The 27,271-nt window shown below is 38.1% G+C and overlaps 1 protein-coding gene across 1 annotated transcript in view; it reads right to left on the bottom strand.

Annotated features, from left to right (window-relative positions):
* CNTN1 (contactin 1) overlaps window positions 1-27,271 on the bottom strand; it is a 204,722-nt gene that overhangs the window by 145,351 nt on the left and 32,100 nt on the right. The gene's annotated exons all lie outside the window — the stretch shown is intronic.

Genomic DNA, 27,271 nt, shown 5'->3' on the forward strand with positions numbered 1-27,271 from the left:
AATTATCAGAATTTGTTATGCATAATTTCATAACACTCTCATACAATCAGCTTTTAACAGATGTTTCCAGCATTCATAAATATGTGGATTTCCAGTAAGTCACTTTTTTGTATTAAAATAGGACATACCCATAACATTCTACTAAAATTAAAAGCAGATGTTTCCAGCATTCATAAATATGTGGATTTCCACTAAGTCACTTTTTTGTATAAAAATAGGACATACCCATAACATTCTACTAAAATTAAAAGCAGAGTAAACCTGTGTGGTTTTATTTTTCCTGATAACTTGGCAATAAGCTATTATAGGCTTCCTTTAGAAACTGGCTTGGTGAAGATTTAGCTACTTTTTCAAGTTATTAACATCTGAGCACAGAAACATTATTAACATCAGAAACACTTGATCCTTGAGCTCTCTCCTGAAGTAAATTACACTGAGATGCCTGCTCAGACACATACTATCACAAAACTCCTGCTTTCTCTAACACAGTTCTTCCCTCTGTGGTATCTCTTCTGACCCCTCCTTATATTTGTCTCCATCCATCAAATTTTGGCATACCCTTCCAGGAAAAAAAAGGTACACAACTTTGAGTACGACTTCTTTGTCCCAACTCTTTTCTGATTCACAGTTATAGATGCTGTCAAAGTACCTCCAAATCTCAATTGCCTCCCTTAGGAGTTTGGGAGTTACATCCACAGTACATCTTGATCAGTGGATCAAGATAGGAACCACATTACAGTGGCACTAGTTGCAACTTTAAAATGCTTCAAAGATCTACAGCAGCTCCAACCACTGCATAATACAGAGAACTCACTTCAGAAGTTTGCTACTATAAAAGGCAAAGATTTTCAGTTCACTCCCATCTATTTCCTTTGTAACTGTAGTTCATTCATATTATATAAACAGAAATTTTAATTTGTGCTCATAGCCAAAAGGTCAATGATTCAAGTATATGAGGCATGGAATTATTTTAGATATCTAAAGTCCAATTGCTACTTCTACAAGTGCTGTAAAAATCCAGGCACTCAGGCTCCAAAGTTGTATTAGTCCATAGGTAGCTTAGTCAAGGTGTGCCTGTTACTCTGTTTCTCTTGTACTCTGACTTACTGTGCTGAGAGAAGATGATGACTGTACTTTCAGGCTCATCCTTTCTCCCTGTTTATAGGTCAGTTACTGTACATGTTAAAACACCTGTGTTTAATCCTTCTGCTGCTGACATGGACAGAATATCATGGTATTTCCCATCTATAAAACTTTCTACCTCCTTGTAAACTACTACTGAGAATATGTAATTTTAACTACTCTTACAGACCCAGACAGAATAAGATTCACTTTGCCATACCTAAGTTTCATTCCCTATTCACTTCCTTGCTGAGTATGTGTTTGCATGGTCAGAAATCTTAGTAACCCATAAAACTGGCTTTCAAGAAAGACATTTATCTTGAGCATGAAGTTCTTGGAGTAACAAGTCATTGAGTACACTCTCAGAATAATGTAATATATTCTGTCATTCTTTCAGCTCTAAATAGAACTGTTTACATGCTTGCTACAAAATTGATTAGCTGGGTTGGAAAATAAATAAAAAATCCAGCATCAAGGTTCTGAATGGTTTTCTGAAATGGCAAGCATTTTAAGAATGCCAATTTCTTCTTAGAGTTCTCTAAACTAATCACATTTTTCTGAAGCAAAGGGATGAGAACTATTTACTATCATGTTCAGTGAAACTCCCTAGCACTACTAAACAATAGTCTTTCTGTAACTCTCTCCATGTTATTTTCTATCATCCCTTTATTGTACACCAGACTTTGCACTTGTTACAAGATTTATATTTATTTATTTCAGCTAAAGCTTATGACTGCTGTACAATGTAAGAAGAAAAAAGAAAAGGTTAAAGAAATCACCAGCAAATTTAGTCCAGGTCAGCAGCTCCCCTGCCCATACATGAAGGCACAGCAAGGGAAGGAGATGCTCCAGCAAAACTCACTCCTAGTGACTAAATAAGCATCTTTCACAGGCAACTCCGGAAGCCATCAAACTATATTTCTTTCATATCTGAGGAACCGCACTGAACTCAAAGTATTTCTATCTACAGGTACCTGAATCGAGTCACTGAGTTACCTGGGAAAGCAATGGTGTTCATTTTACAAGAATTCACAATACTGCATCAGGTGTCATGAAAATAGGATTTGATAATTTTAGCTCATAACATAATGAAGACAGGCAGAATACTTTTTTTTTTCAGTTTCACCCCACTTTTCCCATTTGCAATGGGCTGTAAAAGATAATGAAGTGATTTGCATGAATCTCCATGCATGAAAATTTATAGAAAAACACACAGCATTTTAGAATATCTTCACTTCTTCAGCCTTAATCACATTGTGAAGCAAGAGAGAGCTGTGATGGATAAAGTTTACTGCTGAACTCAGTAATGCCAAAGCAATCATAAGGAGACCTTGAAAACACCACTTTCAGACTTTGCTAATCAGAGGAGCCCATCAGTTCAGCACCAGGCACTGGCTGTGCACAGCAGTGGTAAAAAAAGGCCATTATAAATTAACCTCCACTCAGAGAAAAGCCCTTTTGTAGTACTTGTCACATATACGAATACATTGTGGATGACACTGTAGGAGTACATCATGCAGAAGATCACCCATGGACAAAAAGCACAGGGAAAGTAAGAACTTGACCAAGCTCAAAGATGATTACTGGGTTTACATCAGAAAGATACTTGTATCTCCATGACCTACTTAGGAATGGCTTCTGGCTGGGAATACAGCATACACAATCCTGCATTAATAAAAAACATGCATTGTTTTTTTGCATGTCAGGAGCTTAGATATTCCAAGTTTGAAAGACACACAAAGCTGTTGCCTTCCTAGAGATATTAAGGTTCAATTTAAAACTCAATATGCTAGTTTGTTACACTAAAAAAGGGTCTCAGTACAGGCCATTAGACAAAGCAGTGCTAAAGGTATAAATTACATTAAAATTTCAGTTCTGACTCGGGACAGTAAGGACTTCAGACATTTCTCTAGTAGCTTTAGTCAAACTGTTGGCAGTAATTCCCCATCCGTCCATAAAGCCCTCCTCTGCAGTTCCACCTAATCCCTTTAAGTGTCTTTTTTCTTCATCCCACACATATGGCCTTTCCTATACCAAAAAAGAAAAAAAGAAAAAAGCTTGAAAACTGTGAAGAAAACTTACACAGCTTAGCTCTTTCTGACACTATTGCGTGGAAGTCATACCAGTCTTCTAAGCTCAGACATTAACTCATCTCACATGCTGAAGGCCAGGCTTAGAGCAGAAAAACAGGAAGGTATGCACTAGCATAAAAAAAAATTCCAATCATCAGAAGCCAAATATTGAGAAAGCTCCTTCATAAACTATTAAATGGAAATGGGGGGGGGGGGGGGGGGGGGGGGAATCACAGAATTATCTACAACCCTAGAAAAAACCCCAGAGTGTAGTGCAGGACTGACACAGGAAAATACAAAAAGTATGAGCCAGAAAATATATGTCACAATATACAGGAGTGAGTCAGGTAAAATCAGTTTTAGCATTAGCAAAGAGAAGAAAGGAAGAAAGATTATGTTGTAGAGCTGTGAATCAGTTACAAAAGTGCTATCACAGCAAATGCCAGAGCTCAGAGGGGCACAATACAGAGTATCACCACACATTTCAGAAGGCTTTAAGCATTCTCCCCTGCGGATTCACACCATACCTCATCAGAAGGCTTCAGGCACCTGCCCAGCAGAGTAACACCTTACCCCACCCAAGGCTACAAGCATTGCCCTCCTTGTGCTTCAGCCCAACCTTTTATACCCCTGACTGCCAATGCAGTGCACCTGTGTGCCCTCTGGTCCCCTTCCTGATTGGTCAGCACTGACTGGTCAGTGCTGATTGGTCAGTTCCTGATTGGTCAGTTCCTGATTGGTCAGCACTCCATGTCTCATTACCTTCAATGCTGCCCACCTGCTTTTCACAGCTGTAGCCCATTAGCGATTGAGGGTCAGCCACAGCCTCACTACCAACTACCACAAACTGTGTGCCTACAAAGTACAAGTAATCAACCTTGCTAGAAAACAAGTAAAAATGTCTCTTAGTGGATTTATGAGAAGGCAGTAAGGGACCCCCAGGATTAGCATGCCACTCGTCTTTGCACCAATGTGCTGCTGATTCATTGTAACCTCACTCATCTGTCCTCCAATTATTCTTGAGAAGTATTGACACCGGCAGGCTGCAGGCTCAAAGGATGCTGAAAGGGTGAGTGTGCACCAGAGAATGGAACATACACTAAAGTCTGTGTATTAACTGTATCACTAACTGTAAGGAGCTGGACTGAAATAACAGCTGTATTTTGATTAGAAAGGTAAGATTATAGCTAAAGATAAACCACAGCTCCTCACATCACTCATCATTTCTCTGTCTCTGTAACAGAGGTGCACTCCCAGGCTGAGCACCAGAGCCCTGCCTGCCTTCAGCAAAGCTGCTGCCAAAGGCATCAAAACCCACACTTCCAGCTGCCACCATCAAGTTAGAATGAGATTAAACAATTTTTAAAATTAATCACAGCAACATCTCATCATCTTCTACTGGCTGCAGACTGTTCCATTAGCCATTTAGGTCTGCAAACAGGGGCAACTAGGTTGGTGAGCAGTGGACATCTAAGATCTCACCCTTCTACAGATAAGCTCATTGCAAACCCAGGCTATAAACAAGTCAACTCAACAGTGCAAAACAGAACAACTGCCAGTGTGCTAAGAGCCTCTGCAATGTGTGCTCCCTGTTTATTCTCATTTTAACTTAGGGCTGAAGCTTAAGTCACTGCTTTTGCAAGGAATTAAAATTGAGTATTATAAGTTGATTCATACTGGAGGTGTATCACAAAGCAAAGAGACAGATGCAGCTCCTGCCTGGGAAATTACAAAGGCTCTTATCCTGAAAAAATTTACATATCAGAAACTTTATTCATGTAAGTAATCATGCAGGACCAGGACCTTATTTAATCTTTCTTCAGAAACTGAGCCTATACAAACAGCACACCAATGCTGCCTCTACTTTGAAAAGCAAATCATTCATTTAATATTATCATTCTACCAGTAATTTAGCTGTAGTGTTGCTAAGAGGATTTCCAACATATTAAAGTATTATTGAAATAATATAACTATTTGCATTTGAAGAGTATATTGTCTATTCCAAACAATACAGCAAGAGATCCCCTCCATATATTAAGAAATCTCTAACTAATCACTTTAAGGCAATGATATTACCCATTGGAGAATATGAAATTTTATTCAAAACCTCCTTCATAAGCCATTCTTCATGCAAGACTGGAATGGCTTCTGGCAAAGCAAAAAAGATCTGCCAGTGACAAGCTAAGTATAAGTATGAATTATTGTTGCTATAAATAAAAAATGAGGTATAAACAAACAAACCAAAAACCAAACGTACTTGCTTTTTGACAAAGACACAAAGTTTCTTCTTTTTGATTAAACTACCCTTTGTTCTAGAGAATCTTCAAGCTTGTTTTGTTCGTATTGTTCCAGAAACCACATGATAACATAAACCTGAGTTATGTAAGTTACCATCCTACCACATACTAAAGCACTAGAAAACTTTAAGAGTCTTTTTGTAACACCCTCTGGGTGTGAGATGTAGTATTCCAAATGCCTTAGCTGGGAACAAGTTAGAATCACTCTAAACTGCAAGCCTCCTCATTTCTATACTATTTTGAGGCTGAAGAAACACCAGAAAACCAAGAAAATTCTCTATTTCATTGCTACCCTCACTACCTACATACCATTTATTGACAGTTGGGCAATTAAATAATTTTTGTAAAAATATGAGAATATTTAAATGGTAACAAATATGTTGCATGAATTAGTAAATTTTATTCTACACTCAGCATAAAGAAGTTCACTTTGTGCTACTTATTGTTAAGTGGTATTTTTAAGCTCTGACTTTGGTGACATTCATGTACCTTTAAATTGCCAGTTCATTGAAGGACAGAACTAGATTATTAGTTATTGGATTTCAGCGATCCAGTGACCATGTTTGGACAGCCATAGATTTTGCTTGTACATTATACTTTGAGCATTAGATGCATAAGATTTTGTGAGGTGTCCCTGTTTCTAGAATGTGCTGATTACGGCTGGGATAATTAATTTTCACAGTAGCTGGTGTGGAGCTGTGTTTAGGATTTGTGACATAAACAGGGCTGATAACACAGGGGTGTTCAGCTGTAGCTGAGCAGAGCTCACCCACAGTCAAGGCCTTTTCCAGCTCTCACCCCACCAGTGAGGAGGCCGGGGGTACCCAAGGAGCTCTGAGGGGACACAGCCAGGAGAGCTGAGCCCAGCTGACACAGGGATGCCCCAGACCATGTGGGGCTGTGCTCAGCACATCGAGCTGGGGAAGGAGAAGGGAGAGGAGAATGTTTGGAGGGATGGTGTTTGTCTGCTCCAGTCACCATTATCTGTGATGGAGCTCTGCTTCCCTGGGGATGGCTGAACACCTGCCTGCCCTTGGGAAGTGGTGAATGAATCCCTTGTGTTGCCTTGCTTGCATGCACAGCTTCTGCTTTACCTGTTAATTGCTTTGATCTCAGCTCACTAGTTTTCTCACTTTTACTCTTCTGATTCTACCCCCCACCCTACCAGGCTGCTGGTGCTTAGTGGCCTGCAGGGGTTAACCCACAACATAGCTCTTCTCTGGGTTTGGTCACAAGAACAAATGACTCAGAATCCCTCCTGTGAACAAGTTTCATTCACATAGAGCCACACAAGTGAGATCACTCTGTGCACTAGATCATTATAAGTGTACATCTATAAAGAATTAGGTATTTCAAAGAGAATTTCAGCTTAGGGCGGTATATCCAGTATTTAATACTAAAGATGTTTTTCACCATTGACCAGAGTAATTACCAGTCCAGTTAAGGTTAGATTTGAATAGTGCCTTCCTATTTCACACAAAATGTATTAGGAAGTGGAAAAAATCACATATTTTCTGACTCCCTCATTTTCATATATTATTTCACTACTGTATTTGCTCTGAAAGATAATGGGACACTTTGAAAAAATAGCTGCAATAAAAGCATTTACTGAAACCAAAAACATCAAATTAAGAAGGTTTGCCAGAGTGAACCAAGCTCAAACAATTTATCAAGGGCCTCCAAATTTAGGGTTGTCAAAGACCTGTAGCATATTTCTCCTAGTACACAAAAGGAAAATAATCTTTTACCCTCGAGAATAATGTTAGCAAAGTGCATTCAACCAGCTCAGGCTGAATTATGCTAACAACCCTGTTCACCTCTGGACATGGAGACCTTCAATCCATCACTGTAAAATTTGATAAAAATGTTCCGGGAACTGCCAAAAGGTTCATATTTAATCATCACTGGAATCAATAGAATGAAATATTGCAGAAAATTACATGTTCTACATCATTTAAGTTTTCTGATTCCTGACTTCTGGGCTTACAGAGGTAGTCTGCATTACCTTCTAAACCCTAATTCATCTGGTTTAGAAAGAGTAATTAATTTCTACTCCAAAGAACATAAAACTGTCACCACTTCAAAGTATGTTCCACAGGCCTGGATTTACTGGGAAGAGCAAGAAGCTGCATCTGCCCTTGTTTCTATCATGCAGAACACCCATTAAACAAATGATCCAATTCTCATTACAGGCTTTCCAGCTGGTGAATGCATGCCCAAGAACTAAAAACAGATCTGGATTTAGTTCTACTTATGAAAAGAGAAAGGACATTGTATCAGCTCCTTGGGAACAAGCAAAACATTTTTGTAGGATTTGGAGAATGATTGCCTTAAAATTTCTGTCAGGTAGCAGGATACTAAATACCTTAGTCTAAGAACTCCAATTAGAAAACAAAAGCACTAATAATTCTGCAATCCTTAAGGTACTAATATGTTTCTCTGACTAATATGATTCTCTGAAAATCAGATGTGATTTTCAAAATACTACTACCACAAGTATCAAGCCTCAGGAATAAACATACCAGTGCTTGAATGGTATGCAATAAAATAACCTGAAAAAAAGAAATAAAGTATTTGGGTATTAGTTTTTTGTTTTTTGCACATGGCACTGAACAGAGCTGCAACAAGCATGATACATTAAAAGCACTACATTTTTATTTGTGAAATACTGTTAAGATATTTTCATTAAAGTACCTGTCTACAAGACACAAGAATATATACGTCTAGCTGTACTAGCAAGCAAAACTCCTTTTATATCTGGCTTGTGCTTCCATCTTGCTTAACAATTCACCTATGCATACTAAACCACAAAATACTTAGCAAATTTTTTTTGTATTTATTTCAATACTCATAGAGCAATGTAAGTTGCAGCATAAGCAGATGACTGAAGAAGCCTTAGATATGTGAATCCTACAGCTTCTCCTGTCTGCCCTGCTTCAGTAAGAATTCCAGCTCCTTCCCTTGCCCTTCAGAATTACCCGCTGCCCCATGGCATCTAGGACTGATGTCCACACTGTAAATCGCCCTCCAGGTGTCCCCACAAGCTGCCATATATCTCACTGAAAAACTCAGCGAGGTGCAGCCAGTTCTGCAGGTGTGTGTGCTTGAGCACAACAGGTAACTGCGAGCTAACACGCCTCCTTACTGGGGTCAGCCACAGTTATTTTGGGAAATTGCATTCGTTCTCAAGCTTGAATTAGAAACAGCACAACAGTTACCAGAGAAACACCTGTGAGTGCACAGGACTCAGTACACAGTATCTATGTCTCATTTCCTTAAAAACTGGCTAAACAATATGCAGACCCTTGTTTTTCATTAAATGTTTCTATGGAAAACTAAATACTGATGAAACCTTTAGCATGTCATGGGCTTTTCTGCCATTCCACTGATGTAAACCTCACGTTTATATATATATATCAGCCAGAGAAAACCAGCTTTTCTAGGGCTAACAAGCAAAAATTTTTCCCCGTTTGTAACTTCTCTGAAATTAATGAATTAATGAAAGTATTACTTCATGTAAAATTACTTCACTGAAAAATGAACTGTATTATCAATCCCTGTCACATGAGTTACCATCTCTAAATGTCAGATATTCCTTCTAGTGAGATACTGATCACTTGGATTGGATTCAATCTGAATTAAAATTTAAATAATTTCTCTTTTATCATGTGCTCCCTGATCAAACTAGCTTTCCATAGAGGCATTTTTTGATGTTAAAAATAAACTTAAAAAATGTTTCCTTTAAGTCTAAAAATGTCATCAGTAGTAAATATATCTTTTTTTCCTTACCGCCCAATTTCTGAAAGGCCAGCTCATATTCCATGTTGAATAATTTAATGATTTTAACTTGGTGCCCAGTTTCCCCTCAGTAAAATCAGTATGTATAATTTCATGGTTTGGCAGAATTGGCATTCTAGACACAGAAAATGCTAATGCTGTTTACCACGTGCATGCCTAAAAGTCCATCTACTAATTTTTCTATTAAGCCAGCCTGCTGGGCTTAAAAGCTGAAAGTTAGAAACCTACCTATTAGGCATGCAGACAGATCAAAGCTTCACAGGACTTCTTGAACCCATTAGAGAATGTATTGCACTACCAGGGAGTCATCTCCCTCCTGAACCAATACAGTAAAAGCATCCAAGTATGTATCTTACTGTAATGGTATATAGATTTGGACTTACAATTAGCTTCATCATAAAAATGTAAGGTCTTGCATAAGTTTCTGCTGAAAAGACTCACCTTTGCCCCAGTACAAACTAAACAGAACTATACACTTTTACACCTGACTACTTCAAAGGAAGACAATTTTTGAGTGAGTATAGGTGGAAAGGAAAAGTGGGTGGAACACCCATTATCTTTTTTCTGCAGAGCTTTCAGCCACAGTTACAATTTCCCAAAACTGGAGGAGAGTGAGAAGGATGACAACATAAGCTATTACCTTAAATATAGGACAGTTAACCTGGGAGAATAACTGTGCCGAAGTTCTGATCATCTGTTTTCCATTTCTACAATTCATAGAAAACATTTCTTCACTGGCAAAGATAAATAATGCACTGAATTTTAGGATTTTGGATGACATCACCAACAGGGAAGAGAACTAAGATAAATTCTTAGGGATATAAATGGGCCCACGTAACGAAAAATGAGATTAAGACTGTTAGGAAAGTACTATGAAAACTTTCTTGATTAACATTATGTACATTAGGTCAGATCACAGAGTTCAGAGAGACTGGGGCTGTTATCTCTATCATATCACACAGTACAACAACACAGCTCAGCCTCTGAGATGCTTCCACCCGGCCTGTGGGGTTTTTTCACCTGATCCAGAAGATGCAGATCAGCTCTTTGAAGAGTAAACACATCTCCAACAGTCGTGCTTCTCCTGTGCTTGCAAATGGGGCCACACTGTGTGGCTGCTGTGTGCTCTGCCAGTGCATGACAGGAGGTGAGATATTTCCTTCTATCCACACATGGACTGCTAAAACTCCCTTGCTGCAGCTGCCACTGAGTCATCAAACTTGGATCCAACATAACCTGAGCCATTTCAACATGCAGTGTTCAGTCCCCTCAGATTTAATAGTGAGAGGAAACCAAGCCAGGCAAATGACACATGGCCAGGAATGAAGACAGAGTAGTGCAGTAACCTTTTTTTGTGTGTACACATAAAATGTCTACTACTTCTGATAAGAAGTGGTTATTTTCTAGTCAATGTATTATGAAACATTAAGAAAATTCTTAAAAATAATTACAATGAAAGAATATTTAGCTTCTAGTTTGCTCTCATTCCTCACAAGGGACATATTCTGTGACTGCTTTCAGAAACAAGTTCATGAATGATACCAATTAACCACAGTTAATTACCAGTCTGGTTTTGTCCTCTGTCTCATCTGTTTTGTTGACAGCCATTGACAGCCGTTACTTTGCTCACAGTACCATGAGTGCCCACTCGAGGGAAGAAAACCTCTCTGAACCACAGAGAACTCCCTGATCTTTACCAGGTTAAGAAAATAATATTTACCTTTGCTTTGCTTTCCATCCCTTCTTCTTTTTGCAAGGATAAGGGAATTAAAAAATACAAGGAACAAGCAATAAATCACTACTGAGTATTAATTGCTAATAAAAAAAGGACACACTTCCCAAACAAACCTTACCCTTATGTCAGAAGAATGGAGGGGAAACAGACAAGTCAACAGTGGACTGTGGCCCCCATTTAATAGAGGACACGTTTGCTGTTTTGGCCCATCCTTGGAGTCATGCTACTCACTGTCACCATGGACTGAATGGCTTCTGCAGCATCTGCCAAGAAAGGAGCTCTCCCAGACTATCCTTCACCTCCACCTCAGGAGAATATCAGACTGAGTAAATGCATCTCCTCTTCTGCAGAAGAGACACTAAGGCAATTCCTCTCATTGCACCAACTCCCTCCTACCTCTTAGGAGATCAAATCTTACTGATTCTTCTTGACAAAGAGAAAACTAAATCTTTTGCCCGTACTCCAGCCTCTACTACAGATATTTTATGGCTCTAACAAGTCTTGAAAAGTCTTCTAGAGCTTGTATCTCACAAAGAGTAAGAGTAAGAATTAGAAAAAAAATGTTGGTTTCATTATGTGATGTTACGTTTATGTTACAAGGTTCTCTCTTTTACAGTTATTTCTAGAAAGCCTTTGCTAATAAATAAATCACTTCTTCCGTCTGGGCTTTGATACAACTTCATAAAATAGTAGCCAAATTCTGCTCTGACTGAAATCATTGTTAAAATTTCCACTGATCAAACTGGATACAACACCCTATAATAAATGTACGATCTTAACAGTTTCTACATTGTCCTAGGTTTCCCTTTAAAATACAAACTTAGAGAAGGTCATTCATGGTTGCATATTACCAAAGTACTTCAAGAACAGATGTGCACTGCTTAGGAAGACACATCGTCCTCTCTCAAGCATGGTGCTTTGAACCTTGCCCTCCCCAACGTGGTCCCTTAAAAGCAGGGAGCATATGTTTGTAAAAACCGAAGATGATGGATTATATGATGTGCAGAATCAAGATTTGATTTATTGTTTGCTTTTTGTCTTCCAGGAGCACACATACATTAGATGTATATAGATGGATATTGTATATTAGATGGATATTGTAAATATCAAGGCTAAGATTCAAAATCAAAGGTATATATAAAACAAAACAACCTCAAAGGAAGTTATAATATGCCTTTAAAGACTACCAAAAGACAAACTTATCTCTGTTTACACCCCTATCAAACTTACATTCTGTTTGTGTCAATGCTGAGCTGTGCCTCACAACTGGATGAACCATACCTCCCATAAGCCCTGGCCTGGTCTGACTGGATGGCTTAGGAAATATGGCTATACTGCACCAGTTAGAAGGCTAAAAGCCAAAAACAGCATTAGAAAAGAACATTATAAATGTCCTGTGTTCTGGCGAATAATGGACTTTGAAACATGCTTTTTTCCCCCAAAAAATTAAGTGGATTTCTTCAATGTGTTATGAAATATTATTCACACTGGGACTGCTTGACGCAACTGATATGCTGGAAGAAATCTTTTTCCAAGATAGCATTTTTTTATTGCTATGGGAACTGTTTCCTCCATTCTATTTCAGTTCTCTCATTACTAGGTTAGAAATTAGTTTCACATGTTTACATAGTAATTCTCAAAAATAACTCACATGATGGGAAAAAAAAGGCACAGAATTTGAAATGGTTTCCAGGTGGAGAATGAGTTTTGGGATCAGTAAATGAGTCATTAAGTGAAAGCTTTTTGAGTCAGTAAATGAAAGCTTTTTCAAGGGGATTTTTCCTGTATGTTATACATGCACTAGGAGGAGAGTGGAGGAAGGATAGTGGAGGATAAGCCACAAATGAAGATAAGGAGGACTTTATGTGGATGGGAATTTCTGGAACATCAAAATGGTTTACAAAATATTAAGGAAGTTCCTGCTACAGGAAAAACACTGCAAGATCTGTACAGACGGTTAATAGTCTTTACTTATTTTTATGACTAGTTATTTAAGAAAAGCTTTTGGTTTTCTTTCCTAGTCTACCTCGCATAATTATATATTTTTGATTTAAAACCCCTGAAAAAAGCTAGTTTGCCTGAGTGGTCCAATCTCTTATTCTTTTATTGCTGTTTAAACTTTTATTAAGGAAGCCATAAGGAATCAAACTAAGTGGACCATATTTTTCTCAAATCTGATTTCTGCTGTGCTTTTTCATAGCTTGCAGAATGAGGGAGGGAAATAACTGTCCAAGTCCTGTGTTTATCTAGTATGGTTTCAAGAGAGTCCTGACCAGAAAATTGTTTGGTAGGCCATGGTGTCCTGTAGCCAGCAAACTACATTTCTAAAATTCACATAAATAACTGCTGAGAAAGCTATGTCTAGCAGAAAACAAATAGGAGAAAAATCTTGCCACAATTTAGATAGACACAGTGACAGATTAATTGCTAAAAGTATGGCATAATCAAACTGGGATGCATTTTATTAGATTTTTTTTCACAGTTATTTGAATAAATAAGGTTTTAGGACAGCTGGGAACCAGCAAAAAATATGGCAAGGGACTAAAATTCAGTTTAACTGACATATCACAAAATCTGGAGCTCAGTTCTGTATATGCAATGTCATCCAAGAAAAGTATCAACATTTTATGAACTCTCACTCTCTTACAGTTAGAATCCTGTTGTCACTGGCCCTGCAACTTCAGCATCCTTAAATTTCATCTTTCAAAACCAAAGATATTTCAAAAGTATGGTTTTACTTTCCGATAAAAAAGTCTGCTAAGTAGCCTGTTTCCTGGGTAGGAAACTGATACTTGAAACTTAGATATTTTAGCTTTGGTTTGGTACTAGGTGAGCTCTAGTAGAAGATATTCCAGGTAGTCAACTGCCTAAAACTGTAAAACAGAGCTGCTTTTGAATAGTTCAATTCAACTATTGACTAAAGCCATCACCTTTGGCTTCTTGATCCAGAACTCGTTCTATCCCAAAAGAGAATTTCTTATGCTTGTCATGAGTGATTTGGAATTGATAAAGAAAAATATCTGAAGATTCTTATAAAGTTGCTTTACTCTCAAAAAAATTTTTAAACTCCTTCATGTCACTGCTTATACCAAGGACTGTCTTGAAAATCTCTCTTGGGATTGTAACTGTAGATGGGAGCTGAACTGTACTGCACTTTTGACAGATCCAACCAAACATCTGAAAATCCATGAACACTAAGGAATAACAAAAAGCTTTACAGCAGTGTCTTTTTGGATGCTCTAAATGCAGAGTGTTTAACTAGTTTAGCTGCCAATTTGAACCTTCATAAAATTTTATATAAAGTCTCCTATAGGAATTTATAAAAACTGCTCTTACAGACTTCCCCAATACATGCTAAATTATTTCTTATACCTTTTAATTGGATTTCTTGGCCATCCAAGAGATGCCCAACAGTCTGCATTTTAGCTCCTCCCACGGTTTAAATATATACATGTAGAACTGTTTCTGATCAAAGAATTTTAATTAAAATCCTCAGAATTTGAGTTAAATAAAGAAAACCTACTCTTCCTCAGTGAAAAGAGAATCAGAAGGTAAGGCAGATAAGTCTTGGTTATAAATATTTCAGTATTTATTTCCATTGTTCACCCTGAAAACCTATTGGAAAACATGCCTTTCCATGTTTTTTTTTTTTTTTTGTTTTACTTATGCTATTTGCTTTGCAAGAAACAATTTCCACTATGGGCAACAAAAATATATTACTGTATTTTCCAACAGAAGGACAGGAAACTATTATGTTTTTCTCAGTTACTAGCCCTGCACCTTTCCCTAAATATTCTCCAGAAATTATGAGAAGCTATTTCTTTCTGAAGTTAAGCAGAAAAAATGCCAATATAAAATCAGTAAAAACTGCCTGTAACGGTAACTTCTACTCTACAGATCCTCACTTTCATCTCAACTAGTGGTATGTCTGGCTGTTTGTTTTGTGTTGTGCAGGCCTTTGAAATACACTGGTTGGTGTAGCATCCCTGGCCAAGTGGAGAAAGCAGATCCTAGGAGGTTGCTCACCAGTACTTTTCAACAGCATTTTTATTAAGGGAGCAGTAATGTCTCCTATCACCTTGTAATATCTTTTAATGTAAAGGAAAAAACGGATGCTTACTTGCCACTAGAGACTGAACATGTATTTTCTACAAAAATGATTGCTCTACATCTTCTTTGACTGCTTCATCAGTTTGCAGATTGCTGAAGAAAAGCTTCCTATTTTAGGCCAAACACTACCTTGCAAAAAAGCCCTATGAATGCAGAGAATAAATAGTAACAAGAATACAGTCAGCACAGAACAATATTAATTGCTAAAAGGAACTCTTGATGTTCTAAATAATAATGCACTATCTATCTCTAAATTCTAACAGACAAGAGTTGAAAAATGCTGAAGTTTCATTTTGTTTTTTGTTCAACAGCTGCTTTTCCAAAGCATCCCCAGTTGGAGAACTCCCAGGACTCTGGCATACATCACGAATCCCAGCTTTCAGCAGATGTTGACAGCAAAGCATCTCCCTTCGTACACAGACTTTTATTCGCATAGAAGTTCAATAATTCAATAAAAACTTGAGTATGCAGTAAATGAACTAATACAAATGAACTTAGGACATGGCAGGAATGGCTTATAAAGCCCCTGGGCAGTTATCACATTTCTAAATCCTTTCTAGCACGTGGAGCAGAAGAAGGGTTGCTGGCACCAGGAGGTGCAGCAGAGGCTGTACAGGACCCTCTGCCCCAGACTCTCTGCAGGTGCCTCCTCAGTGGGAGGATTACACTGACTTTTGTGACATTGGCAGCCAGCCAGTTCTGCAAGAGAGAGAGAAACATACAGGGTGCCAAATCCCAAGTTATGCTAAACATAGACACAGGGATGCTGAATCACACTTGAGGGATTACAGTCCTTCTTTCTCCGCTCCCTTTTCACATCAAAGTGGGGTCAATTCCTTTGGTTTTTGAGCTATTTCTGATTGCTCTTTAGAGCAGCAAGTGCTACTCCAGCCCTCCTACAGTTATCCTGTGCTTCAGCTACCACAAGCTTTTTTATAGCATGCTGTTGACAACATTGTTCAAATTAGCCCTGACAAAATATACATTATACACACCAATAGGCAGAATTTCTGGGTTTTGGCAGTTGTATGACAGTTCTATTACTGCATGACCACAGGAGCCTACAGGAATGAAAATGTGAACAAGATTTATTTTTCCTCCATTGATATAAAAGACTTTGAAATTATATTATGAAAATAAAGCTCAGCTCCTTGTTGTCACCACAAATGAATGCATACATAAAAATTAAATCCACTGGAATTTCACTGTAAGACAGGCAACATTTTCCATACAGAAACTTTGGGCCTATATTGGGTGCTTCACTCTTCCTGAGTGCACTGGAGAATGTGTTGTAAGTATGAGCAACCAATAAAGGGCACACAAACATGTTGTTGTGCATTTCTGTAAATTGTCCTCTTCCTTTGAAAGCAACTAGATGTTGGGTCCTTAAATATAGCTAACACAAACACACACAAAGATCAAAATAGGCAAGAAAAAATTGTACTATGCAGACTGCAAATATAAATGACACTATGCTATCTCACAAGACTTTAACATATGAAACAAAAATTAAAATAGAAATATAAGAAATTAGAAGAAAAATTAGTCAAATTATACACAGCAGCCCAAACAGCTGTATGAATCTTGCGAGTGTTGTGTAGTGTTTGAATTTCACACAGCATTCACATGATATTTCCATAGTCTACATAACAAACAGAAGAAGATTTTTTTTTTATATACAAGGCCTTAAAAGAAGTATTTGGTTATTGACTGCCAGAAGAAAAACAAGTGAAGCATTCCTTAAGCTCCTTGGGAATTCATATCTCACACCTTTTTTTCAGTCCTGTTTCAATCTTCCCTACTTGGCTGGAGTATTTGATTGTTTACTGGTCTTAGCAGTCACAAATGCCAGAGTCTGGATCGTGACTTGCAGCCAAACATACTCTTTCACAACACCTGTTAAGGTAAATAAAAAAGAAAACCTACTTTGAGGTTAAAGCTCAATGACTTGGCTTGGGGAAAAAAAGGGATGCTCTTCAGTATTAATATAGTGCAACCGTTCTTCACAATAACCTGTCCACTGGAGACTTCAGGGAGGTGTAATTAGTAATTTCTGATGAAAAGGTACAGTGACCAAAAATTTCTGTTTTTCCAGAGCCTTTCATTCAGAAGGTTTTCCCTTGTAACTGAGGGTGCAATCATTTCTTTGGTGACAACTCACTTGCAACCAGTGCAGGAATTACCAGGCTGTAGATAGCAGAGTGCCAAAACCAACTGCTGATGGAGGCTGCTTCCCCCACAGCCAGGGCTGGCACTTCTTGCCTGAGAGAGAAATGACCTGGGGAAGCCAGCAGACTTTAAAATATACTGTTCTTAAATGCAAAGCCTCTGGTATCTTAGGAGCACTGTATTTAAAATATAGCATCAGACATATTTTATTACTATAAAATTAGGAATTCCTCACACTTTTGTACACAGGAGGCAGATTACTTCCCCAGAGAGCAGAAATAAGGCAAGCAAATACTTAGGCACACACAGAGCCTTGCCAATGAGAGCAGAGCATGCTTGAGTCTTACTCCAGAGCAGCACCACACCAGCAGATTCTACAGCTCCCTGAGGCAGCTTTTTCTCAGTAAAAGTGGACTATTTCTGCCAGTGCTGTTTCTCTTGCGAGGCAGGGAAGAAGGCAGGGTTTGAAGTTTCCCCAGGCAGCTCCAGGCCCCCATTCCCAGTGCTGCTATCACAGCTGGGGCAGATGTAGCTGGCAGTGATGGCCAAGAGTTTTGCAGCCAGGTGTATTTCCAGTCTCAGACAATGACTCTCACATTTCTGGGGCATCTGTTTGGTTTTGACACCAAACCAAAATCTGTGGCTAAATAAAGGGCAAGCATAGTAAACCATGCAGCTGACTCCCAGGAATGAAATAGTAAAGTAGGAGAATTTTCTCTTTGGTCTTGAAGAGACTGATCAAATCCTATCATAAATCTGAATCAGAACTGTATCTTTACTGTGCAAAGAGAATTGATCAGCAATATAAAAATAGGACAGCAAAACAGTAATTTCTTCTCCATTATGGGACTTGTACAACCCAAAATAAACATCTTCCTATCCACCAGCTGAATGCAAGAGTTATTTTCAAGGCTGACAAATGCCTGCTCTATTTATGTAATTTAGAAGTCTGAAGTACTTATACTATTAAAATCCAGCATGTGATAGAGATCTTGTTTTGTTTCAACAGGTCCAAGGTATAGGCTATATTAAGATGAATTTTTTTCTGACAAAAATTGAAAAATATTACTTTACTAAATTTCTAGCAAGTAATTGCTTTATTTAAAATAATAACCCAGGTAGTATTGGAAGGACCAGTTTTCTAATAAGACAAATGAAATTTAGGAGAATTCTTCCTATGCGAATTAGAATGTACTGCTATTTTCTTATTTTATCTGATCTACCTTAGTTATCTGTTGTTCTAATTATGTTTCTGTGTACTTTTTTCCTGCATGTACAGTATTTCTTTTTAAACCAAAATACTCTTAACAAAATTAATGAAACAGCAATTTTAAATGAACTCTTTAAGTGTAGATTAACTAAATAAGGATATTAGAAGAGGGACGCATTTTTGAAACATTTTCCATCTTTTACTGGGGGTTTTTTATTACAAAAAAAAACCCCACAGAGCTGTACTGTTGCTGTTATATAGAAAATATAAGGGTGAAGTCAGTTTTTTGCAATGAAAGTTTCAACTACTGTTGTGCCAGGAATTACTGCAGCTTTATTATTTCACTTTCTGCGTGGTCATATCAAGTTTCTGTCAATCCTCCCTGTTTCCAAATGTGACCCTGTTTCCAAATTTGAGTGTTAGTAGCCACTTTGGAGGGATGGAGAGAGTCAAGAGAGGTGAAAAATCACTTCCTCATTTATTTTGCTGCTCAGTCTCACTGAGAGAGAGTCTCTCTCAGATAGAGAACTCAATCTTGTTTTCTACAGTTCAAAAGAAGAAGGGGAATTCTAACTACAGCGCAAGACATCTGCAGGTTTATGCTTTTTGTATGCTCAAGCAAATTATTAGAATTTATGTAAGATTAAATGTCAATGCTTTCATGGTTAATTGACATACATTATCTAACGTTTATTTCTGTAATTTCATTTTGCTGTATTCCCTGCTCATTTTGCATTCTGAAGGAGAGAAGGGCAGTTTTTCAGCTGACCTAATGAAAACACTGCCATGACAAATGAGAAACCAACCTGTGTGCAGTGGAGTCTGGCTGGAGAGAATGCTAATTCTCTGCCTCAATACTGCCTTCAAAGAGATTATTCAAGGCTCCCTCTGACATGGAACACAGTGACCAGCCAGCAAATGCTAGAAATGAAAATAACCTTTATATGTTTTAACAAAAAGGTGAACTAAAAAAAGCAATCAGTCTTACCCTTAATGTTTACTATTAGTAGTGAACGAAGTGACTTTATTCAGTGCTTATTCAGTGACTTTCACTGGCAGGGTTTTTACTGTAGATTTTTTAATTATTAAATCAGCATAATTTATCTATATAAGGCAAAAGATACAAAAAATAAGCAATAGGAATCTGATGCTTTTTTAAAAAAACTTACCTGTTACTGAGATCTAGCAAATGCTTAAAAACCTGGAAAAGAGATTTAAGCTACAGTTTTGCAAAAACTACATATACTGAAGCTGTAAACTTACTGTCCTTGTCAACCAGCTGGAGTTTTATAGAATTTAAGTATCAAACACACAAAAGTATGAAGACAACTCAAATGAAAAAATGAGGCTCAGCCCCAATCTATCAAAGATGCATGAATGAATCAAAGTCAGAAAATTAATCAAAATACTAAGAGTATTAATTAATCAAAATACTAAGAGTAATGAAAACCTTCTTAAGGTGACAAAATGTAAAAGTGGAGAAATTACCTGAGATTTCTAAATGCAGAAAACCAGAGTGATGTACAGTAAGTACCTTATACTACCATGAATGCACCTAACTCGTTACTAACTAAAAACTAACTTTTTTTTCCTGAGCAGTAGTCTTAATGAATTTTAAACTTACAGTAAGTGCCTAGCCTAGCCCTACTGAGACCTGAATCTTAAAACAGGACACTACTGTGACAATTCTATTAGAAGGCACAAGTTTTTAATATCTAAAATTGCTAAAGTAATTTAAATATCTGACAAGAAAAAACCACAGGTTACCAGCCTCGCATAAGACACTGCAAGGGCAGAACTGAAAATAATATATATTGTGTAGATAGAGCAGTTCAAAAAAAATTAATGAAGTCTTACTACCTATAGCAAAGAACTTGGAAAACTTGCAGAGTTCACATTCTTTTTAAATGCAATAAATAAAACCCCAGAAAATACACAATTCTTCTTTAAGTCTCAAAAATAAGGTGTCTAATACTGTTTAGGGTCTGTCAACCCCTCTGACAGCCAGATACAGGGGGTGAACTCCATAGCTCAGTTGTACTTCGCACCCTTTTCTCAGGGCACACAGCTCTTGGAGCTGCTATAGGGATGAGAAAAATATTGAAACAAGTCATCCAGGAACAGCTGCTAATTGTCCCCCAAAATGCTTCTCTGACAGGGAGAGAACATAATGCTTAACTTGTGGTTTTCCAGGACAGATTCCCTACCTTGAGGCATCCTGCCATGTCACATGCTACCGGTCTGCTTCTGCACATTTCTAGAAGGTGTTTCTCCAAACTATTCTGATGCTCCTTCATTCTACAAACAACAACTATAAGTGGACTGTGGTCCAAGTTCACATTCTGTATCACAATAACCATTTGATAAAGCCTTTAAAACCCCTCAAGTGGACAGCTGCCTCCTGATTCCCAGGAACTACTTTCCAATCCAAGATTATTACTAGCTAACTGATGGCAGAGTTCTTCAACAAATCCATCTTCCCTGTTTTCAGCCTGATGATCATAAATGTCAAGGCAGCATTACTTGTCATTATTTATCCCTCATTATTTTTTCCCTCAGTGATATTTGTGTCACTTGATTCCACCAGCTTACTGTGCATTAACTTCAAAAGTGGTAATTTTTAATCATCATGTTTAGTTGTATGATTTGTAGTTTCCTATTATGTTTTCTTCCATTACAGTTATAAGCAGGAAAAGGTAAAAGCACTACCTTTCTGCTGCCATTTGTTATCTTCATAATTTTATATCAGCTTTATATTAGCTCTCTGTCTTGCCTGAATGGTCTGAAGAGGTATTGAACCAAGGGCTTTGATATTTACTAAATGCTCTTTTTACATTATTCATGGGCAACTGTCAAAGCATCAACAGAGAGTCAGTAAACCTTTCTGCACATGAAAAACAGAAAGATAAAGACACACTGCACAATAGGTAGGTGAAAACTATTTTCTAGGTAGAAGATTTACAGTTTGCAAGCATCAAGATGGGTGTTTAACATGTTTCTAGGATTTCTAGGACAATGTGGAACACTGCCCCTGGAGCCCTGCTGGCTTTCTCCCCCCACCCCACTCTCAACAGTTTTGGGCTTAGCCATGGAGACGCATTTGAACCATCCCATGAGCTGCATTTGGCTGAAACTCTCTGCCTTGGCCAATTTTACAGTAACAGAAAGGGCAGATGCAGTGGAGTGGAGAGACCTATTTTCACCTAAAAGTAAAGTAAGAAAAAGGCACCTTGAGGAAAATGCCATTTGGAGTTTTCATGTGATCAGAATGAGATTTCATCCCCTGAATAAGATCTTAAAATGTCATCCAAATTCATTCACACAACAGACTGGAACATGGGTCATGTAAACAATCCCTTTCCTTCCAGCAGTCTACATCTTTCAGAAATTACTAACAAAAGACATCAGTCTACAAAGACCCATCCCACACTGTTTCCTCCTCATTTACTTTCTCATCTCTTTAAAATCAGAAGTTGATAATTGCTTTTGTCTTAAGAGATGGTAAAATGGGCAGTAATCTTTCTTACCCATTTATTTTATACAAGGAAACACTACAGCAACACTGTCATGAGGAGGTTCCTTCCTCTCTGACACTTTCAATGACTGTAAAACTCACCTGTTTCTCTTCTTATTCAAAAAGACTTTGCTGTGAACTAGCACCTTCAAATACTTAACAGGAGGGTAATGCTGTCCCTGTGCTCCTGAGAAAATATTTTCTCTGCCTAAGGCAGCAAAAAAACTTAAAAAGGGGTACAGAAAGAGACCAAAATTACTTGGATCTAGTTTTAAGAAGCAGAGGTAAGCAGAGGTGAGGCAAAAGCAATAGCTTTCCTCTCTAATGGACATTTGGATAACTATGCATGAGAGAATGGAAATTCACTTGTGCTGCCATGTTTCAGCACTGCATATTCCCAGACAAGAAATGCAGACACTCATCATTGGAGATGACAGAGGAGAACCTCACGCATTCTTTTCACAGGACTATTTTTGACACAGTTACATGTCTTCAAAACTGAGAGTCACCCCACAAGCACATTCCCATAGTTTAGCTTAGCGTGTAAGGAACTCATTTGAGGCAGAAAAACCTCAGCTGCATTGGGCTGAAAGTCAGGTCTTCTTTCTTTGAACACATGCAGGACACTGACCTCTTCAGAGGATTTAGGTAAAGCAGTACTTAAATCAAGATTCATCCCATCTCATTACAGCACAGAGAGGTCCAAGTTACAAAAGCCACCATGCCGTGTAGGCTCATTATGTAATGAGTGGAGAGAGACAGGCTGTGATTCATGTGTTAGATAGGTATTGCCTGCAAAGAATAGCAATGTTTGAAGATGGAACAAAATCAGTGTAGGAACCTGGGGAATTATCAGTCAGAGAAGATACCCACTGTATTAGAAACCTCCTATTAAAGTGGGGATTAGGCTTTGGAAACCAAGCACATTATTAGGCAGAGCTCTCATTTAAATCTGTTCTTTTGCCTATTTATTAAAGCAAATCAAAAGTTTAAGAAATAAAGTAACATTAGAATTAACCCGTTTATCACCTGGATTAGCAGATAAGGATGCAGTAAGTACCCTGTGCTTGACTCAATTCATAACAGTGTGTTAAGCTTTTAAAGTTCTGGGGGCAACTGTCATCACTGAAACATCTTATTCTGCCTATCTCATCTCTTTACTGCTAAATTAATTTTTATTATTGCACAAAATAGCTGCAAAATGCAAGCACTCATTTAAATTGTCATTAGGAGTTATGAATAATGACAGGTACAAAATGGACTAATAACTTATGGTCAAAAGCCATTAAGATAAAATGACTGTATTTCTGAGTATAAATGCAAGAAACAGTAAAACTTTAACAACTAATAAGGTAGGAATTCAAATAATAAAATAATTGTTTTCTGGCTACCTGTATTTTCCCTGAACTAGTCAAATTTCTTTAGACAAGTTATTATGTATCAAATAAATTTGAACATTTGGAGTAAGGGCTCTCCTTTGGGAGAACCTCCTCCTCACTGCTGACTGCAGAGAAAGCACAGAACAGTGGTTTAACTGGACACACACCTTCAGATGACTGAGATTTGCATAAATGTCTAGATGAGTCACTGGTTGCCACCAGCACCGTGGACTTTTTCTAAACCATTTTTCTTTTTAACTGCAACAGTTCAATGATCCAGATCATTGTGAGGGCTTCCAAGTACTAACACCAATATAAGCCAGAGGACAAGAAGATCCAGCTTAAACCAAGGAGGATGCCAGACCTTCTCTATTGATGGCAGAGCAGATTTATAGAAGAATAAAGAAAATTGCTTTTCACAGTACAAAGAATGCCATTATTTTCTCAGTGGTTTTGGAGCAGAAATTCTTTCTGCCTGCACAAGCAGAGAATTCACTGAGTACTAGTTTCTACTTATAAGTAGAAAATTCTGCTTCTTAGTGATTTCTAATGATTAACTTTTCTGATGTTTATTTTAGCTAATTAACTAATATTATTAAGTAATATTTGTTGCCAAAATTAAAGTCAACTAAATCCCATTATTTTATTTGATTGTGATCAGTGATCTATAAATAATTACACTCTTTATCACTATTTCACTTATCTCAGCTTTACAGTTCTAGAAAACAACCTTGACAGTTTTAAAAAGCATCAATATCAGATACAGGAATCAGCACTATCAGATATGGGAAGCTAGATCTTGGAACTTTAAGCAGATGAATGGACAAAAATGACACTGCAGAATGGAAAGGAGTTTAGGTCACCGAAGAAATTGTTCTGGTGGATATATAGCTTTATATTGTTACAGTCTATCAACTACAACAGGTATAACAAAATTCTGCACGATTGTCTCTCTAGTTTCAGAAATAAATGTATGATTTTAAATATTCAATTATAAGCCAATGAAATTACAAAATCTGAAGTCCTTGTGAATAGCAACACAACTAGTGTTAGCAACATAATTAGTGGTCAAAACAATAGCTGGCACAGGACTAACAGTCGCCCAGCAGATAGGAAAGGTGGCAGTAGTAAGATTACTCACAGTGAACAGGAACTGGCAACATCCCACATATGTGTTAAACAGCTGGGAGTGCAATTCCTATTCCTGCTCTGAGAGAGGGCTTCCACCAGCATCCCCAGTGGTGACACTTCATAGGGAGTGGAGAAAGGAGAGGTGGCAGGGGAAGCTGACAGCGGGTCAAGCAATGCTGTGAAGGAGCTGTACAACTGCAATTTCTTCAAGGCAGTAAAAACCTACATCTCTTTATTTTGGGAGAAGCAGTTAGCCAGTTGTAAAAGCACAGTACTCAGGACACCAGCTGGTAGATGGTGCATGACCTGGAAAATAAAAACCGATCCAAAGATACATAGAAGAGAAATGTTGCTCAGGTCCAGGCAGCCAGACCCCACCAGCTGAAGCTCTTCAGCTGGGGGAGATGGTATTCAGCTATCAACCTGTCTCAGATAAAGACGTTTTTGTGACAAATCCCTGGACCATTTCCAGCCAAAACTGAATACACCTAGTCCCAGGAAGACAGAGGACTACACACAAAGCAAGGACCTTCTGACTGCATTCAGTAAACTCATAGCAGATTAGAGCACCAGCAGTGGAAAGTGGCCCTGGCACAGCAGACAGGGTCCAGCAGGACCACCTGGAAATACAGGCACAGGAAGACACAGAACAAGAGTACTCTAAACTCTGCAAACAAGCTCATCTCCAGCAATGGCCACTGCCAAAACGAGATGCCAGCTGTAGGTGGTAGATGTAGCTGACTCCCTCTAAACAGTTCAGGCAGACTCCATTGTTAGTAGCTAAAATTTGGGAAACATATCTCCATCCAAAATCCACACACTCCAAGGAGTAAAATGAGGGAACAGATGATGAACACTTTGCTGGATCTGCAAAATAAACACTTAAAGAAGCAGGAAAATAGAAAGAATTACAAACCCAGCAATGGAGTCAATATTGCAGAACAGCTGTTGAGGCAGCTTTGCAGATCTAGCTTCAGCTGCTTAGCAAGCATAATGGCATCAGTTACACCTAATTCACATTTTAAAATACTGAGTGCCTACAGAACAAGTACCAGTGGGGGAATGGTATTCTACGTAATACACTGGGCAGCAAGACAATTTCTTCAAGGAACTGCTCTCTCTTCAAGGAAGATCCCAAAAAAGATACTCTAGTCTCAGTATCCTGACCCTTAAGCAAGCGACAGGAAGCAGTAAAACACAGGGTGGTTTCCTCAGCCTGATGAGAAAGCTCAATGAAACAAGCATGTATTTTGCCACTGGCACAAACCTCCAGCTTCTCACTTACTGTAAATCTGCCTTTTTAATCTCTATTTGATTCAAAATCTTCACAGGTGAGGACCAAAGACAACAACTCCCCCTCTTCCCATGAGTGTAGTTTCCTCTTCAACTCTCAGTTTCATTCACACAGAAACACAACTAAGGACCTTAACTTCAGTGACCAAAAAAGTCATGTATCAGCCCTGCCCCATAAACCCGATTATAGAAAGCGAAGGGAGACGACCCATCCTTTGATCAGCATCGAACTCCGATTTATTGATCGGAGGCACTTTTTATAACAGTGTTAATTAAGCTCATACTTATTGCAAAACCCGAGCTCATCATAGGCTACAGCTAAAACATTAATCCCTCCTTTTGTCTTCAATACATGTGGTTTGTTACTGAAACCAAGATTTGTGTTCTCACCCTGATATGAATGGTTCTCAAAACCTCCATGTCTGTTCCCAAAACAGCCAAGGACAGAATGTTTACCTGTTATGAGAAGACTGCCTGAGAACTTAGCTGTTTACAGAAACAGGCTGGGAGAATTTGCTCCTCACAGCTGCCTTTTACTTTTCCATCAGCTGTATATGATTATGGCATGTCTGAACAAAACTCTATAAGCCATTTCTGAGCAAAATTCTCCAACACCCCATGCCACATTCCATTGTTAGTGCCTGAGTTTATCTATTTAAATCCACAAAAGGATTTCCTGATGCTTTCTGCATTAACAATTAAAGACTATATTCATCCTACTCCAGAGTGCCAAGGGGTAACCAGGAATGCCCAGGCAGCAGGCTCAGCATGCCCGCATCTCCTGTCTTAGCCAGCAACCATACATGCAGGGTTGATCATCCCACAGAGAAGATGCTACCTTTTATTCCCATTAGTGAATTAATTTTCTCAATTTCATTCTGAAGTTCCCCTTAATGTTTTCCTTAAATTCGCAGACTGGGCTAATTTTCATGCCACCATGTGAGTGGGCAAATGTGTAGTAACAAATTTGGTTGTACATAATGTATTTGCTGGAGAGAAACATCATTGTAATAAGCCCTTGTACCAGTAAAAAAAATAGTAATTTGTTTGCTTCATTTAGTAATATTTAAAATTAATTCAATTGATTATATATTAAAAAGTATTGACTAATTTTCATAGCAATTGATTAATTACAAGGATGTTTCAATGTGATTGAGTACGCAATCTCTGCAGCAACTGTCATACTTTAAAAACAGCAATGGAGTATGTTTCCCTAACCACCAGCTGGAAGTTTAATTAGTTAAATGGTAAGTTTTAGCACTTACTTGCAGAAGAGATAAGATAAATATGAATTATTTTTTTCCAATAATGTGCATACTGTGCATGCCACTCAAAAAGACAGTGAACAGAGTCTGGGAAAGTCTGCATCCTTTTCATATCCCTTACCAATCCCTGAGGCACATACTAAATATAATCAGGGTTAGTTTTTTTTAAACTATTT

Source organism: Melospiza georgiana, chromosome 4 (assembly GCF_028018845.1).
Source record: "Melospiza georgiana isolate bMelGeo1 chromosome 4, bMelGeo1.pri, whole genome shotgun sequence".
NCBI lineage: Eukaryota > Metazoa > Chordata > Aves > Passeriformes > Passerellidae > Melospiza > Melospiza georgiana.